Raw genomic sequence first — 19,476 nt, forward strand, 5'->3', positions numbered from 1 at the left:
TCTCCTTGGCAAATGTTTATAACACTTTTTCATTTGTTTCACTTTCAAACACATTTTTCACACCCTTTTTCAAAACACAGTTACCACAGATCTCTCTTGAAAGGACCCAAACTCTTTTTTTAATATGAGATTCAGACTGTGTTGAACAAAAGAAAAAAATACACTATTCACAGCTGATAAGCAAACTTACATTCCATAATTAACTAAATCTCTATGCCCACCTGTGTGAAACTCATTTGACACAACTCTTCAAATCAGCCAGCGATCATTCCCGCTCTCCTCATCCATCACTATAAAAGATGCTGCCACCTCTGTGTTGCTATTTGCAAGCATGCGATTCAAAGAGAGCCATACAGGCACGGAAAGCTGAGAGATAATGACCCGGCCATGAGCCAGAGGTTGCGCCGAGGAAGCGAGCGATGTTTTGATATGCGTGGTGGGAGGAGCTGCAGCAGCAGGCAAGGCAGGACCAAAATCTCAGAGCTCCTAAGTTTCAAAATGAAATTCGCCGGCCAACAATTATTGACCATGTCCCATCATCAATCAGGGCTTGTCCTTATAGAAATGGCTGCGAGTAAAGGGTCCGCCCCATTCTGCCGTCGCCCGAGCCACTGTGCGATCTATTGTCAGGCTTTTTTCGGAATATAGACATGTTAAGATCACAGTGTTACTGTAATGCTATCCACTGTGTATTTCAGCCGTTACTGTCATTGAACCCTCGATAGCAAACAATGTGTCAGTTACAAACAATGTAGTCCTACAAACAAGTAAATGCACAGATGTTTTAAATAATTAAATTAATCAATCCCATTTACTGTGACTCTCATACAGTTAATGTCAATTTTGACATGCCCTTTTTGCCTTTTTGTGCTTTTACTTTATAGAATCCAACACAGATAAGATTCTTTAGTATTGAACAGAGGAGTCTGCCATTGTAGAATATGGTCTAGAATTGGCAGCAACAACAATGGCAATCAGAACTAGCTGTGAAATCCAGGCAGCAGTAATTGCAGATCAGCCGGCGCATTGTTTTTCCTAGGAATATAAACAGTGCCTGAGTTTGGCAACTATAGAGATCGAGCGAGTAGGGGGTCCTTTAAAACGGAAAAACCATGTCAGACATGCAAAGCTAGCTGCCTACAGAGTTCCAATTTACAAAAGAAACCTATCTGACAGCGTAAAGGAAGAGCAAAACATTCCAGTATGGGTGCAGGTTACAGATTTTTTTTTGTAATCCCTACAGACCACCTTTTTACCACCATAAAGTTACATAATACATGCGACTGGAATAATGTCATGCTTTCTTCTTCTCCTTATTCTTCATGAATTTTGCCTCTTGTTCCCGCTCTCTTTCTTCTTAGACGAATAATGGAGCTTGAAGCTGAAGGGAGGTGCACATCACAAATTTCACATTTTTGCTGGATGAAGCCGCGCTCCCTTTAGTAAATGCTGTAAGGGACGCGGCGTGTGAAGAGTTGTCAGCGAACATTATTAGAGGCAGGAGGTCCACTGTCATAGTCGCCAGGTCCTAGGCGGCACGGCGGCTGCAATATCACCATGTGTGCTGTCCATTCTACCAATGCTCGCGTCCTTTCGCCACCTACAACTATTGCACGCCCATCCAATACAGAACGCCCTCATCACATTTCTTGAATAGCCCATTGGAAAGACATTACTGATTCCACCGCCAAGACGAGAGGGACTGTTTTGATGGGCACCGGCCTGTGGACATGTAATGTCATAATTGGACCGACACTGTGGCTTTCCACAATCCTCGCCCTAGTGAATGAATGGTTTGCAGCACAGCCTCGTATTTATGATACAATTCCTCCCTGCCATACTCTCGCCTTTTTCTGAAACCCATCGAGGGAGTTTTCTTCTACTGCTTTGGACGCGTGGAAGGTGTATGCATCACCCGCGCCATTACTGAGCAGATGCCCCTCCTGCGAGGCGCAATGAATGCTGGTTGCCTGGCAATACGAGGCCAGAGGACTCTTGCCATGGGGATGGATATTATCGCCCATGCCAAGGAGGTATTTCTTTTTCCCTCAGGGCTGCATTGCCAAGGGTAAAACATATCAGTGCGATGTTGATGAGAACCTGTTGGCATAATCGTCAAGAACGAATGCGACTGAATTGCGCAAAGTATAAATGTATATATCTTTTTTTTTTTTTTTTTTTGGTTTTTTTTCTTTTTTTTTTTTTTTTTTTTTTAAAAAGGTATTTTCCATTCCCCCTAAGTCCTTTGGAGCTTTTTTTAGCTTTTTTTTTTTTTTTTTTTTCCAGTCATCCCATTTGTTTGAAGTATCATATGTAATTGCTATTGCATTCATTTTACGGTTATTGATGGCCTGCATGTTGGGGTGCGTTGGTTGTTTTGTCCATTGTGTAATGAATTGATTGAAAGGAATCAATATTATTTGACCACAAGTTGCTGGTGTTTGATGGAAATATGATTTGCCTTATTGTGTAGCATGTTTTTTGTAATTTAATGTTTTGTGCATGAGTGTTTAGAGGCATTTTGCGATATAACAAATGAGTCATTTTTTGGCCCATTGAGACCTTCAGTTTATTATCCTGTGTGGTTAACGGTTTTGAAAAATGTGATGTCAGAGTGGGCAAATGCTAATTTTTAAGCCAATCTTGGAAGAATAAGAACTTTGGTAACGATTGTCCTTGCACAAAAGAAGTGCTCTCTTCTATACAGCCAAGACTATCCTGTTTGGTGTTTGCAAATCAAAAAATTGTCATCAGCAGCAGGACTCTGCGACCTTCGGAGCGAAATATTTTGATCTGTGTGTGTGTCCAAATGATCCAGACTCTCTTTCCTCAGGAACTATCTCTCTGAACCGTTCTTCATATCTAATCAGGAATATCAACAGAAGATCCTTAAAAACAAAGATAGCCACGCTAGAGGAAGACCAACACCAGCGCTGTAACATGTAACGCTTTATGTTTAAGTAGCAACAAGATCTGATGAAATATCCAGCCCACATTTGACATTTCGTCAGCCCTGTGTTTATTGGTTTAATTCTTAAAGCGTCTGCCCCGTCTACGTCTATCTCTGAACCTTTTTATTAAACACTATCACTCCCACAGCAATACAAGAGACTGCCTGTGTCCTAAACGGATTTGTCGTTTTGTTTTGCCGCTAGCTATTGATTTTTTTCATGCAACCAAAACCAATAGCTGTGTGCGTTAACAATCAACCTCGTGAGCCAGACAACATGCACGACTGACATACAGATTGAGAGAGTTTTTCGCAAACAGCCAATGCTCAGCAACTCTCTCAATGACACACTCTAACTCCAACGAATGATAGGACTGAGATTTCGCCCTTGTGCTTTCGTAAATTAATGGTAAACTCGTGATATCGCTTGTTGTTTTTAATCTTACTCTTAAAAGCTTCACTGTCAACTTACACGTCAATCCATTAATTTGCCTGATCTCGTATAATATTTGGGCCCAGGGACTTTAAGCACAAATATAACATAACAAAAATAAAAATCCCATCTAAATCATCAAAACGTATAAATCAAAAAGACCAGATACGATTAAATTTCATGAAATCGATCAAATCCATATACTAAATGATCAAACAGTAAAAAAATATTATGTTCGGCTTGGACTGCGAAGGTTCAACAACAGGACAAAACTATTCATGTTGTAATCAGTCCAAATAGATGTGTGTGTGAGAACGAGAATTAATGCATATTATCTGTCTGTCTGTTTGTACGAGACGCATATTGAGTGTCGTTTCAAAATGTTTTTGTCAGCCATATGTTTATTTAACAGCGAATTATAGACTCCTGCATGTGAGTTAACAAACGTCTTAATGCTGCCCCGATTTGCCTGTTTCAGCTTTTGCTCTTCTCCAGATGTTAACTGATGGGACTGGAGTGCTGTTGTGGATTAGTGTTTGGATTATTGCTAGATGTTTTATAGCCAGCGTGTTTTGGCACTTCTCATTCTGACGGCACCCATTTCACTGCAGAGCAATCCATTGATGCAAGGACACTGCATGCAGTTGACCTACATTTCTACCAAATCTGATGAAGAAACAAACGTGGCATCACTAATCTTGAGGGTGATAGATGAGGGGTAGTGCAGCCACATTGACTGAAGCCACATTGTGTATTTCTTTTATTCAGTTTGTTTTTAATTGTCTCAATCCTGTGAAGTATTTCACTTTGGAGTGCATGTTCAGGAGAGCCATAAAATTCACTCTGCGGTTTGACTCCCACAAGTCTCACATTTGAGGCCCATTTGCTGTTTTATTGCCCTCCCGGTAATAGAAATCCATTATCATTGACGATAAAACTCATTGTTTTCACTTTCTCATGCCTGATGTTCAGCACTTTCTGTGATTGACAGGGACTGACTGCAAGTGTGAACCACAGGCGCTTTGTTACTCCGGGACTGAATGCATTATACCGCACACACAGCGATGATACGCAGATCGCTTAACTACATTTGTATTTGGCTTTTGTACTGCTCGTAACACCTGTGTACCCAACAATTATCATACTATCGGATATATAATTCAATTTTCAAAAAAAATACTCCCCATAAAGCATCATAATGCATTGCTCTTTCCAGTCTGCTTCCATTGATTATTGCATTCAGACAAACTATTAAAAATCATTTGATAGATTGCACGTCATAAAGAACCAATTCTAACCCATGAAATGGGTCGTGTGTAGCTATTATAGTGGGGTGTGTCGCTGGTTATGGTGGTGTGGATTGGTCAAGTTTTAATAATTGATAAAGTTAATAGCATAATCAATTTAGTTTGTTCTTAGACATAATAAAATATCATGGGAAATGTAATGCTGCACCTAAATATATATATACTCATATAATAAAGTGTGGTAGTGTGTGAGTAAGTTGAGATGAGAGTTTGCTTGCTGCTGTGTGTGATGTGTGTTTGTTGATTAATCTCGTGTGTGAGTGATGAGAGTATGTGTTATGCGCAGTCGGTGTTGTTCTGTGTGTGTGAGAGAGAGCGCGAGCAGTGTTTTTTCGTTCTAGTGTGTGCTGTGGTGTTGGGTTATGTGTTTTTGTGTGTGGATGTGATGTCGTGTAGAATAGAATGTGATGTAGCTGTGTTTTGGGAATCATTGTAGAGGTGTGTGTGCGCAGGCGCAGTGAGAGTGATAGTGCACGAGTGTGTGGGTTGTCTGTGGTTGATTGTGATAGCGTCGTAGATGTGGGAGGTGAGTGCAGTCGACAGATGTTAGTGTGGTCGGTGTGTGTGATGTGTGTGTGTGGTGTGTGTCGTGTGAGTGCAGAAGAGCGTTGAGAGTGTGTTTGTTTGTGTGTTGTAGCGTTCGAGAGCGAGCTTGAGAAACAGAGTGTGATCTGTGTGAGTGTGCGAGTTGTTTGGTGTGTGTATGTCGAAGAGACCAAGAGAGAGTGTAGTGTGTGTGTGTGTGTGGTTGCGCTATTGTGAGTGTGTGTGGTGATGTGTGTAGTGTGTTAGAGTGTGAAGTGTCGTCGATGTTTGAACAGGATGCACATAGCATAAGGAATGATGCTGTGTTCTGTTTCATGATTGTTCTCATGGATTTGAGTACTGTTTTATTAAATATTCTCGTCAAAAGTAGTGATATACACACAGCCCGCAGTGCCCACGGCCTCCTTGTAAACAGGGACAACATGACCTCTTCACAAGATCCAGTTGTAGTAGTACATACGGGCGCGTCAGCAATTCTTGCGTAGCGGCGGAATGAAAACTCGATGAGGTTTTTTTCCACTGCGGTTGGTGAGGAACACAGTTAATCCTCTACTTGTGTATTTGATCAATAGAGCGACAATCATCACCACGTCTGAGATACTTAAAGGTCCCTGCTTTGTGTTTGTGCCTGCAGTGCAGTAACAGTGAATCCTGCATTGGATTCATCTATGGGTTGGTGTGTGTGTGTGTGTTGTGTGTGTGTGTGTGTGTGTGTGTGTGTGTGTAATGTGTGTTGTGGTGTGTGTGTGTACAGCGTCCTCCTCTGAGCCTCAAACCAGCAAAATAAAGCCACAGCCGACGGTCACGGTTTGATACTGAACTGATATAACATAGAGCCTTAAATGCAAAGAAAATCGCTTTGGATATAACATATCTGCCGACATGCATGAATGTAAATCCTCTCACAGATGCTTTAAAATCATGCACAACAAATAAAAATATATCAGAGTCCTTTATGGTTGTTGTGGTTTCTGTTTATTATTGATTGAACTTATAAATAGTTTCTATCAAAGCTGCTACGGAATATAAACTAGAAATACATGTACATGCATATTTGATCTGTCAAACATCACCTAATTCAACTTAAAAATTTATTTAAATTTTAAGTAGAATCAAATTGGCTGTACAAGTCATTTCAACACAAGTTTTCAAAAATTATGTCTAGTTGAATCTTGTATAATTTTAAAAAATGGGTTAAATTATTTTGATGAGTTAAAGTAATGGAACAACATATGCAGCCATGATTTATTAATCATATAATTTTTACTATCTCATTATAACAGACTGGAAGAGTAAGCAGCTATAATAATTATAATACATTTATTAAAGCATCGTGGAATCGAGCCACCATCTGTCTGTCGTTGATGGAATCTTGTTGTATTGCTCATGTCCAAACCCAAACAGTAATCTAAATGAGCAGATATTCAAGATTACCAGCTTTATTTTTTATCACATCGCAGAGTTGCGCAAGTAAATTTCTGGCCATTTGTCTTTTCTATAATTATTGCTATCCTGAACATCACACACCTAACTAATGTGTGTTGATAAGGACATTTTAGAAGTAAAATCCCAGTCAAGTACAACACTTTTGCAGATTCAGAACAAATGCATGTATATATGTGTATGTATATGAAGACCTCAGATGCAAAAACACTCTGTTCCTTCTGGCGATTTTTTTTCTTTTAACATAAGCATTTTTATCAGCCATTCCATTGCGTGAGCCATTGTCCATAATAACATTGGACATTTTTGAAAAAAATAAGGCATTTCAATAACTGAACTAATAAACCTTTCAACTGGCATTAAAGTTAAATTACTGAATCTAAACATAAGAGACTGATAAACAAAATACTAATTTAAAAGAAAAAAAATCTCAGGTGGACTTTTCTTCTGAGATGGTTTTTGCATCTGAATGCTTCACACACACATATGTGACCATGGACCACAAAACCAGTCATAAGGGTCAATTTCTCGAAAAAATAATCTCTCCATTGATGTATGGTTTGTTATGAGGACAATATTTGTCTGAAATACAACTATTTGAAAATCTGGAATCTAGGGAGCAAAAAAATCTAAATATTTGAGAAAATCCTCATCCGCCTTTAAATTTTTCCAAATTGAAGCTCTTAAACAATGCATATTTACGAATCAAAAAATGAGGTTTTTGATATATTTACAGTAGGAAGTTAACAAAATAATCTTTGGATGGAACATGATCTTTACTTACTTAATATCCCTTATGATTTTTGGCATAAAAAGAAAAATGGATAAATTTTGACCCATACAATGTATTGTTGGCTATTATACCCCCCCCCAAATATACCCCAGAGACTTAAGACTGCTTTTGTGCTCCAGGGTCACATATCTATATATATATATATATATATTAGGGCTGTCAAATGATTAATCACGATTAATCACATCCAAATAAAGTTTTGTTTACCATAATATATGTATGTGTACAGGGTATATTTTTATTATGTAATATATAAATACAAACACATAAATATATATATTTAGAAAATATTTACATGTATATACATTTATATATTATATTCTTATATTTTATATTATATATAAATATATTTATATAGAAACATAACATATTCTTCTTAAATATCTACATGCATGTGTGTGTAATTATATATACATAATAAATATACACAGTATACACACATATATTATGTAAACAAAACTTTTATTTTGGATGTGCATTAATCATGATTAATCATTTGACAGCCCCTAATATATATATATATATATATATATATATATATATATATACCATGGAAATTGTAATTCTGATACATATATATTCTTTTTAGTGAGTGCCAATCTTTTAAAATCTCTATGCGGTATAGAAAAGTATGACATGCAAGGTCTTTTTTTAATGAAATTATAAATCTGATTAGTGATGATGACTGTGAATCCTTTTGCAAAATGGTTCCTCTCAAAGGAGACAAATGTGTGCAAACCAAAGCATGTTCACTTCAGTTGTGGAGTGCTTGTAATCTGAGAATCAAGTCCAACTCTAAAAGCTGGATATTAACCTGAGATGATGCGGCGAGTGTTTTCATCTGGAGCTGGAGAGGGATTCTGTGGGCGAGGAGTGTTTGACAGCCCAATCCCAGCGACACAGATACAGCTTTCAAATAAGACAACTGAAGAGTGAATGTGTGGGTTTAAACAGCTCCACACTCGTGCAGGAACAGAGATATACCTCTGAAGAAACATGTATGAGCATCTGTTTTTGCATTTTTTTTTTTACCCTAGCGACTCATGAATTATGGTAATCTGTTTCATTTTTAATAGTTTTTGTTGTAATAGTAATTTTTCTCAATACAATTTCTATTGCATCAACACTGTGTGTAACACTATATCCCACAATGCAATGTGCTCGACTTGCTTGAGTCATCTACTACAAAACTGGAATAACATGCAAAAGAAAAAAAATCCAATGATAACTAGATGCTCATTCGTGAATTAAGCACACAACAGTTACATCCCGTGGTATAACTAGGATTTACACAAGCTCCAGTCTGGATCCAGAACACCTGAGAAGAGATGATGCCAGCCCCTCAGAGGACCTCAGATGATGCTAACCCAGAGACAACATACAGAACTACCACATTTTGATATAAGCTTGATTGCATAATTGCTGTTAATAGTGTTAAATCGTCTGTTTGTTTACGTCTTTTATTGATTTTTCTGAACATTTCTGCCATATGGCAAAATAAACTGACAGTCACCACTGATAAGCTACTACTAAATATTGTAGAAACTTAATTTTCTGTAAAGTTGCTTTGCAATGATTTGTATCGTGAAACGCCGCTATACAAATAAACTTGAAATTGAATTGAACATAGTGAGTTTATATGCGAAAATAATGCTTATTGTTGGCATAATGCATATTGCTTTATATGCTTTTAAAGGAATATTAGAAAAAGAAAAGTGTGCACATTATTCTATTGCTATTTATCATCCACCTGAAATGCAAGCCTTATTTAATGTTTTGCTTGAAAGTCACGATGAGTCAGAAATAAGGCTTTTTCTTTCAAATTATGAACGTGTTATTACAACACGTGAATTAGCAAATGTTTTGGTCGAACAAAACTGAATAAACGTGATAAGTACATCCAAGTGTAACGGATTATTGAAATATAAAAGCAGCAGACTAAATGATTGGAGAAGTCTTGTTTTTAGCAGAAGATCCAATTATGAATCAAAATTATGAGGTCAAAATGTAAAAAAAAAAAAAAAAGAGTGTTTGTGTGTGTAAATGTACATGTATGTTCCATGTCAAATCAACCAGATTTCAGAAACTTTCCCATTTTGTTAATATTTTTTTCAAACATAAATAAAAAAAAAAAAAAAAAAAACATCCACTGTATGCAAAGTGACCCACGTTTAGTTTTTATCACCCACACTGACCCACATTCCCATATCTCTGAAAATGAACTATAAAGGGCCTCAAAAATTAAGATACCAAAAGAAAAATATGTTAAGATCCAAAATCTAAAATGGTATTAATATATCTTTAATACTTCTTGAGTTACAGCCATGCAAACGTTGGGGAGGAAAACTCAAAAAGTGATTTTTTAAATGCAAAAAAAATTGCCATTTAATGCAACAAAGATTTCTAAAGTCAACAGATTTTACTAACAGACCACTGATCTCTGGGTAAAAATCATATAATGATGCTGCCATCTTTCTAAGAACTTCTGTACCCCCCTGTAATTTGGCTCTGAATTTATAAACCAAAAAAAAAAAAATTGACCCACATGCATTTTGGGTAAATTTTCATTTCATGCCAACTTTACGCACGACATGTATTCATGCATTGGCTGAGTATTTATGTCTGCATTTGCATGCTTGTGTAAGAATGTGTTTCTGGGCTAAATGGAAAAAGAAATCTGAATTTATTATATATCTGCATGAAGATCCACAGCTAGAAGTCCGTCTTTTCTGTTCCCAAATCCCAAATCAGGATATATTTTGAGTGGCTGTTTGCCATCTTCAGCCCTTGATGTGAATCTCTGGTTCTCCAGGGGATGTTTGGACTCTGTCCTGAGCTGAATCCGGTCCCCTGTTCCCCGTTCATGTTTGAGATCGTTTGTCTCAGACGTGACAGTCCCATCTCAGTAACAGCAGTGAAGTGAAGTGTGAAGCAGGACTTCAGATGAAGTGACCGAAGCTTAACGGCTGAGCCGCGAGTCGTCTGTCCTCATTCACATCCACAGCACTTTAACCTGAGTTTAACCCGCTCAAACTCACACATTCACATCTCTAGAGCTCAGAAAAGAGTTCGTCAGGGGCTGCTTAGTGATTTTGATGGAAGAGTTTAAACTTGAGATGACAGAAATAATGTTTTGTGTTGATTAAAACAAACCTGGTGTGTCGAAATGCTCAGTTTAAATATGTATGATACTTTTCTGTTAAATAAATAAATCTCTTAAATATTCAACTCTCTTGTAATCATATGAAGTTTTGCTCATATGAAGATAGTCAGAGGATAACTGTATTAACTGTATTATATAAATGCATCATTCATTCATCCATCTTTCATAGTCTACAGAAAACTAGTCACAATTTGTCAATTGTTGTCATATAGTAAGAGTGCTTAAAAATCAGGGTTATTATTATTAACTAAAACTAAGACAAAAAATCACTACTTGAAATAAAATAAGCATTAACTGAAATAAAATATAAAAAACGCAAACTTATTTTTCAGTTAGTTTGACGAGGCAACGTTTCTCATTTTCATTTAGTTTAACTAAATAAATTATAAAAATAACATATCCATAAAAATACAAAATACAAAATACAAAAACCACTAAATTACTAAAACGAAAGTTAATACAGAAAATATAAAAAATTAAATAAAATTTATAAAATATTAATAAAAGCGCTATAATAGTATGTCACATATTAAAATAACACTGCTTAAAATAAAAAAAACAAATGTGGATAGCAGCTTATAGTGAGTTCATATTGAATTATGTGACTTTTGATTGCTGAATTTGATATATTGGAAAATAAAAACAAATTATTATCAGAAACATCTGAGAAGTATAATATTATATGATTAAAAAAAATCTCAATTTGATCGCATTGCTGTCTGGGAAATATAACTGAGACATTAAATAGGCCTCAATAGTGATCTGAACCATGTTAGTTACAACATGCATCTTTAAAAACTAGTGATGCATATCAAAACATTTCACTGAGACATTTTCAACCTTCACAAATACTATTCTAAAAATAAAAATAAAAAGTTGCAGCTATACTAAAAATACTGGTGTAGGATTTTCTTTGAAATGACTTTCACTCAGAAATTGCAGGTAAATTTCGATTAAACTTGAAATGTTTGTTTACTGTGTGGTACTAGAGATGATTGTCTTAAACGCTTCTAATACTCTCACTCCAGAGAGAAAACACTGAACACACTGCATCAGGCATCGGGATGTTTCTGGCGTTTGTGCAGCTCACTGTCTAATAAGATCAGTCCACATGATCACTCAAAGTCAGAAGGAGAATAAAACACGGTGTGACAGCAGCAAAACGGCCCACGAGGACGTTCACTTCCACACATTCGGCTCCAGAAACACTCGATCCGACGTCTCGCCTCAACAACATCAAGTCACAGACCTTCACACGCACAGATATTTCAGAAATCTGCTGTTTGCATGAACCCTAAACACTGCAATCTGATGAAAGAGGTATGCAATATGAAATACGATACTTCTGAGCACGTAGTACTTCACACACATCATTTATGAGCCAGTCACCACAAAAACACACACCATCTCAGATCAGTGTCATCGCAGGTAAATAAAAGACTGTTAGAGCTTTAAGAGCCCCTGGTGAAACATCAGCTACAATATAATGACATTTTTGACCCTAACCCTACTCTAATATCTACTCAAACCCTAAAACCTTATAAGAGGAAGAGGCGGAGTCAGCTGATTAAAGTGAAGAAGCTCATCATGACACCTCTGTGAGTAATCGCTGTGTATGCCTTTCTAACGTATCTAAAACTATTCCTACAAACAAAACTTACACGTTACTAATTTAATAAACAAGATGAGAATAAGTAGTCTTATATGAGCCTCAGGCTACAAAACACTGCACTAGATACAAACTCATCATGTTTGATTTCATTATTTATGCCTGAAGTGCATTTCAAGAATATGCATGTTTTCTTATTTTTGAATCTGGCAGATATCAATGTATTGACAGCACAGATGATTCTATTAGTAAAACCAGTGGCTTAAAATGCACATGCATGTATTCGTGTAGCTCACACAGAAAAGCATGGCACTATCAACGCTAAAGTCATGGGCTCGATACCCAGGGAATACAAAAACTGATCAAATGTAAAGGTGTATCTTGAATGCAATGCAAGTTGCATTGGATAAAAGTGGCTGCCAAATGCATAAATGCACTTTTACGTACGCATGCCTATGAATATGAATAAGTGCATGTGAAATGGTTCTTAAAAATAAAGGTTTTAAAAGAGGGTAGAAGAACCATTTTTGGTTCCCCAAAGTACCTTTCAATGATCAGTTCCTAAAAGAACCATTTTTTTCTTAATATAAAAAACATTTTAATAATCTAAAGAACCTTTTCCACTATAAAGAAACTTTTATGCAAGGGAAAGGCAATAAAGAGCCTTTATTTTGAAGAAAAAGTGGTTATTTTAAGAACTGTTCAGTGTAAGGTTCTTTAAAGAACCAAAAAATGGTTCTTCGATGGCATCGCTGCAAAAAAATCAAATACAGCTCCATTTGGGTTTCCTCAAATCGCTCTTTGAAGAACATCCAGACTGCTTCTGAAGCGTCCCATCATTCGCTGAAGGAACTTTAATACATCAGTTCTATTATAATCAACTTATGGGATCCATTTTGTAAGTTCCTGCCATTTCTGAAAGGTTTGCCATCTGAGGATCCCCAAATATTGCCTCAAGCAGATTTTCATCTTTGCATGCATCGCGCGAGAGCCGGGGGTGAGGGAAGGTGAAAGCATCTCCTCATCAGCACAGCTTTTCATGGTCGTCTAGGCTTTGTGCGTCTGCTTTCTCTCTCGCCGCTCGCGATGTGCGCGTCTTCATCCAGCGATGCGACACAAAGCGGCGCTCAGCGTCACTATCGCACCCACAGCTCGCATGCAGATGTCAAAACGTGGCTTTTCTTACCTTGCCGTTGTGTGATGAGGAATTTAGGAGCCTGTCCTGCTGGGAAGAGGCTTTGTGGTGCTGTATGAACACGCGCACACACACACACACGCACGCACGCGCTCAATCAGCCTCCCACTGCAGGCTGCCGCGCGCCTGAGAGAGTCCGATGCATTTCTGCACGGCAAATCTCAGAGAGGTGATGCTCGAAGCCGTGCATCTGATCTCCCGGCGGCCCCTGCTACCGGTGCCGTGATGATGCCATGAAGAACACAATCCACAGCTAGAGGAGACGAGAACGGCCTGCCTCCTCCTCTCTCCTCTCCTCTCCTCTGCTCTCTTTCTTCTCCTGCTGTGGGTTGTCTTTGCAGTGTGTGTGTGTGTGTGTGTGTGTGTGTGTGAGTGGGGAGTGGGGGGGGGCAGCGTCACCTAGGAAACGGTTCACGCCCACTCTGTCGCCGTGGTGAAGCGTTTCCACGTGAGCGCGTGATCCGCGACGGCAGGTAAAGCGGTCAGCTCATGAATAATTCACGAGGGTCATAATAGGCCAGAAGCCTATAGTAAACAGAAATTGCGTTGATTTAATCATCAGAATTAAAACCGAGTGATTTCATATGACTGAATCAACCTACATAAGACTTTACCAGGATTTAATGGGTCAGATCATGTAGGCCATAACCCGCTCTCTGTTGCTACTTTTAATTATTTTTAATTTAACAACTGCATGTTTTGACTTTTGACGTCTGTCGTTAACGATGCATTGACGTTTCATCGACGTTGAACAGTTGTGACGTGTCAGAATCTGAAATTTGGTCAACTCATGAATAATTAATGAGATTATAATGAGGGTCACCAGAGGCTGGTGATGTTATGAAATAAAAATCGGATGACAGAGGATGAATCATCAAATATTTACCACGGTAAACATTATTTCCTTTCCTAATTCAATCATCATAAATAATAATAATAATAATAACATTTGACTTAAAATCAACCTAAATACCTACATTTTACCAGCATTTTAGATTAGATACAAGTGGCTCTGTTTTTAATTCTACTTTGATTTAATGTAACAACTGCATGTTTTGAATTTTACTATGGTATTGTGTTGGATCATATGTTTCATATATTTATAGAAAATATATTTTATTATTTTTATATTATTTAGAATTCTATATTATTTAACATTATAATATTTTTATGATTCAGTATTTTGGTGGACAAAATATAAATAATATTTTTATAAACTATTTAAATAATATTTAATAAACTTTTATTTCAAACTGCTTTCAAAATCTTTTTTCTTTTTTTTTTAGAATTTAATCCGGCTTTTATTGTGACTTTCTTCAATACTTCTGTGCTTTTAGCTCAACACACACACACAAGAAAAAAAAATTACATTAATTTAGGAAATCAAGAGATGTATGACATAGTTCAGCTTTATCATGAAGTCAAATCATCAAAGCCACTGTCAGTAATAATCAGTAGCTTTAAAATCTTAATATAAAACTACAAGACGTTTGAATTTGAGAGACATTTACATCTCAGTTAGTAATAAAGTGCAAAGCAGATACTGTTCGACCTCATTATGAGCCGAAATCCCACGAGAACAGCTCTTCATGTCGTTCAGTGCTCATACAGAACTGTCAATACATGAGATCAAATGTAAAATTGATGCAAAATTCCCTAATAAACACATTGATCCGGTCTGCTCTGCTGCTTTTGTCCTTTCAGAGCTTTTGTCACGCGGGGCAATTAAAGTCCATCCCCAAACAATGACGCCCAGTGAGCTTTTGTTTTTTGTCTTTAGCATATTAATAGAGCTGATGATCCTGCGTTCACTGAAACACTCATTCACACATTCACCCACAAAATATGAGTCTAACCTCACAAAGCTTGAATTTATTCACAAGGAGCATCTTTTTGTGTAAGCGCTTCACTGTTCTGGCAATATGGTGATCGCTTCTGAATCATAACATAAATACATTTATTAAAGTAGTTTTATGAGCTGCTGATTAATTTAGGCTTTTGTTGATCCTGAAGGGTATTACGAAAGTTAAAGCTGAAGTTGACATTTTATGTAAACAGACAAAGTATTAGAATAAATGCAGCAGTAAAAACCTGTACTGTAGTTTAGATAAACACACCGATTATTAAATCTACAGAGGCTTCAAACTTATATTTTCTGACTCTGGGATTTACATCCAGAAGTTTATTGATATTAACATGAAATCAAGATCTTTTTTTTTCAGCCTGACTTTTGGAAGAACAAAATAATGATTTGATATATTTGATATATAATATTTTATATATAATACTGATATATTAGTGCTGTCAAATGATTAATCGCATCCAAAATAAGTTTTTGTTTACATAACGTGTATATTTATTATGAATACACACACATGCATGTATATATTTAAGACAGTTTTTTGTTTATATATAAAACTAAAACTGAAATAAAAATGAATAAAAAGTATATAGACATATTTAAAAAAAAAAAAAAAAAACACTAAAATGCAAACAGAAAATATAAAAATAACACCCAAAATGATGATAAAATCTATATTTTCATTAATATATAGTGCTATATTACTAAAATAACACTGACACAAGGGTCTTCAAAACTAAAACCATAAAAAAAAAAAACATTTTAATTTTTATTTAATTAAAAAGCTAGTGACCAAGGCAACATTTATTTAGTTTAACTTCAAAAAAACTAAAACTGAAATAAAAATGAATAAAAACTATATAGACATATTATAAAAACGACAATAAAACTACTAAAATGTGTGTAAACAGAAAAATAATTATAAAATAGAAACAAAATAAGAACTAATTCAAAACGATAATTTAAAAACTAAATATTATCGTTAATATATAAAACATTATTGATACTAAAATAAGTGCAGGGGTTTCCAAAACCATTAAAAACATTTCCATTTACTTAAAATACACAGTAACTAAAATAAAATTAAGTATTTAGAAAAAGCTAGGTGCCAAGGCAACATTTTATTTTCATTTAGTTGAAGTACTTGACTAAAACTGAAATAAAAATTAATATTATATATTGTTTTGACATACTGAACTGTATATTAAGTGTGTAGCTCACATTAAAAGATTGGTTATTATATTCCACATTAGTGTTTTTGCCGTTTCAGTTTCATCAAAGTCCATGCAAATAAACTTCCATTATATTCTTCAGAGTAAACTCTGCTGATAAAGTGTGTGACAGAACTATAAATCAAGTGCAAATGCAGTCTGATATGGAATCGGTTGCATTTATTGAGCTATAATAACCACATACAAACAAATGATAACATGATGCCTATCAAAAAATCCACACTTTCACACTAAAAAAAAAAAAACAAAAAAACAATGTGTTACAAAAAAAATTAATAAAAAAAAAAAAAAGTATTATACACAAACACAGGAAAGACATCTACAACAAATAATGATAGAATATTAATTAAAACTATATATAACATATGATAATGATACTAAAATAACACTGGCACTGCGGGTTTTCAAAGCTAAACCCATTAAAATATATATATATTTTTCTTTTTCCATTTACTTAAAATAAAATGCAACTCAAATAATGAAATATATATATATTAAAAAAAGTTTTTTCAATATTTAAAAATAAAAAAGCTAGTTGCAACATTGCTCATTTTTTATTTAGTGTAATTTCAAGTACTAAAATAAAAACTAGAATGGGAATAAAAATTTGTGTAAAATAAAGGCATCTAAAAAAAAACAGTGATAATGGCAAAAAAAAATACAAAGCAAAATTATTAAATATATATATATATATCTATATATATATATATATATATATATATATATATATATAATATATATATAGTACATATAAAAGACTACATTTATACTGTAAAAAATGTTTAAAATATAATTCAGAAAATATTTAGTTTCAAATTTTATTTAATTTTAGTTAGTTTTTTTTTATTAATAAAATAAATCAACTTTTATTTATTTACTTTCACATTTTTGACAGTTTTTCTCTGAACTTTTCCACAGAGGCCAATGTAAATCCCTCTTTTACTAGTGCATGTGAATATAAAGGAAGAACAGCGTGATCCTCCATGCAGCGTGTCTCCTGATCTCACACAGCGGGAGGCTGGTCCTCTTCCACTAACGGCTGGAAGCTGGGTTCAGGAGGAGGAACGGTGATGCTGAGACCCGATCTGGACTTCAGAGGCAACTGCAACAGTTCAGCCTCCGTTCTCCTTTATGCTCCAGCCAGGTGACTGAATAAACAGGTGATGTTAGCATACAGTTCAACACTCGTACCTTCACACCGGTCCATTTCTCAGGCTTCTGTTCGTTCTCTTTGGCTCTGGCAGTAGGTGGCGCCGTCCAGACCTCAAATTTGGGCTCCTGCAGCTCAGAAGCTTTATTCTCATCAAAAATCACCAGTCGACTGTTCTGTTTAGGGCCCAACGGCTGTTTAAACTGGAGCCCCCGAGCATCTGTGGCACAAGGTAAGGTAAGGTAAGAGTTCCTGCTCACATCCGACCGAGGCCTTCACTCTGTTGATGGAACCATGGCTTTTTTCTTCCCTTTGGCTTTGAGCTCAGCCAGTGAGGATCGCTGAGGTTCTCCATCTGCATCATCATCATCTCTGAGTTGATCTGTGTTGATCAGCTCGCGCCTGCAGAGCTCTGGAGAGCGACACATTTCATTATTTCAAACACTGAAGACTGCATCAAAGAGAATAAATGTAGGGCTTTACGATTTGAGGAATGTATTGGATGTCTTTAAAGCCTGACATATGAAATGATAAGCCTTTAGACGAAAAAGGCTTGCATGTTTTGTCATATTTGGTGTTTTTATGGCGCATACAGTGAAGGAAAAACAGCTCTGTTTTATTCAGAGACTCAAACTGAGCGAAAACATACAATTTGGTGCAGATGCTGATGTTTATATATGATGAAATTCTGCTGCTTGTGATGCAAATCAACGAGATCTTTATAACAGTACTGACATAAAATGCTATAAATATGAGTCTGTGCTCTATATCTGCAGTAATGTGTCTCAGTGAGATGAGATGTAAATGATCCAAACATATAATGCAGTGATTGAGAGATGAAGAAATAAAGTCTCCTCAGAAGATGTGAGATGTTCTGGAGGTTTGTGAAGATCATTCCTCCGCTGAGGAACAGTGAAAGTAAAGCTTCTGGAAACAAACGCTCCTCAAAAGATCCTGATGAGCACAGAAGTCATCCGAACACTTCTCGAGGAGGTCCAACACTCACAAACTCGATCCAGAGCTCGATGTAGCGAGCGTCGTTGTGATATTTCTCGTCGGCTGTGAAGCGCGTAACCGCTCTTTCAAGAAGCACGGATAGATTACTCTCCCTTCCACCCTGTGGATATTTCTGCTTTGTCCATTTTATGTACCTGCGTCAAAAATAATCAGAATTTAATATGACTTGCATATTAGAAGTCAACATCTGTCATCATCATAATCCATACCTGACCCAAACATCTAGAGGATCGTCTCCTTCGTACAGCCGCAGCTCAGACTCAAACGCTCTAATAAAGACAGATTATATTAAAGAACTGCATCACACTCTGCCATGATCTAGAACAACAACAGCACAATATTGAATGGTTGCCATAATCACATACACTCACTGCTGTACTGCAAGATTGGGATCAGTGTGATTTTTAATCTCGCATTTACTTAACCAAAAAAAAATAATTATATTATTGTAATTTAAAACAGCTGCTTTCTCTGTGAATATCTGTTAAACTGTAATTTATTCCTGTGATGTGCAGCTGTATTCACAACAACAACACCACACTCCACAGTCACAACATCATAAAAAATCATAATAATATGATTTATTATCAATGTTGGAATTTTTTTGGAACCCGTGATACTTTTTCAGGAATCTTTAATGATTAAAGTTAAAAAGAACAGCGTTTCTAGCAATGTAAGACTTTATTATCACTTTTGATCAATTTAACACATCCTTGCTGAATTAAAAAAAAAAAAAAAAAAAAAAAAAATTAGACAATAAATTACTGAATCCAAACC

General features: G+C 36.0%; 1 pseudogene; it reads right to left on the bottom strand.

Annotated features, from left to right (window-relative positions):
* Window positions 1–18,110, bottom strand: part of LOC109111210 — a 38,309-nt pseudogene extending 20,199 nt beyond the window's left edge.
* Between the last annotated feature and the right edge of the window lie 1,366 nt (window positions 18,111–19,476).

The sequence above is a fragment of the Cyprinus carpio genome, chromosome A25 (genome assembly GCF_018340385.1).
Source record: "Cyprinus carpio isolate SPL01 chromosome A25, ASM1834038v1, whole genome shotgun sequence".
NCBI classification, from domain to species: Eukaryota; Metazoa; Chordata; class Actinopteri; order Cypriniformes; family Cyprinidae; genus Cyprinus; species Cyprinus carpio.